Source organism: Frankliniella occidentalis, unplaced genomic scaffold, assembly GCF_000697945.3.
Source record: "Frankliniella occidentalis isolate FOCC.00 unplaced genomic scaffold, Focc_3.1 Scaffold4, whole genome shotgun sequence".
Classification (NCBI taxonomy): domain Eukaryota; kingdom Metazoa; phylum Arthropoda; class Insecta; order Thysanoptera; family Thripidae; genus Frankliniella; species Frankliniella occidentalis.
In genome coordinates, this window is record NW_026267134.1 from 1,679,709 (window position 1) to 1,680,325 (window position 617).

General features: G+C 60.5%; 1 protein-coding gene across 2 annotated transcripts in view; it reads left to right on the forward strand.

The window, feature by feature from the left end:
* The window catches only part of LOC113202139 (uncharacterized), a 314,098-nt gene that overhangs the window by 205,439 nt on the left and 108,042 nt on the right, over positions 1 to 617 (forward strand). The window lies entirely within an intron of this gene.

The following is a 617-nucleotide window of genomic DNA, read 5'->3' on the forward strand; positions in this document are numbered from 1 at the left end:
CAGCTCGCCCCGCCAGCATCCCGCCCCGCCCCACCGCGCCTCCAACTACCGGGCGCTCCCCCGGGGGCCGGGGCTATTGGCCCGGGGCCGCCGTCGGGTCTGGTGCGGGCGGACCTCGAGCTCCCACATAGGCCCCCCTCGGACCGGAAGTATCACGCAGGAAGTTTGGCACTTCTCGTGGAACTGGACCAGGCGGCTCGTTTGGGTGTAGTATCACCCACACACACTGTAATCGCAGCGAACTTTGAACCTGCACGTTGAAAGATTGTGATCAAGATAATTGCCCTTGTATGCAGATAACAGGTCTGGAGACATGTTTGCGACATTCTGAAACTAGACTCAAACTTGCTATGAGAACCGCCGTCAAAATGTGTGTGTATATAGTGTATACGTACTGTGGTCGCTTGCCTCCCTTTCTTGAACAAGGGTTTGAACACTCCGAGCGCGGGCGGCTGCGGCTGGAGGGCGGGAGTGCGAGCGCCCCCTCGGAGTCGCTGTAACAAACGAGCTACGTGTCCAGCATGCGTGTCGCGTATCCCTCCGCTGCTTTCCCCTTGTTGTTGTTGTTGTTTCTTGGGGACGCGGCCGGCCGGCGCTGGCCCGCGGAGGCGTCTCTC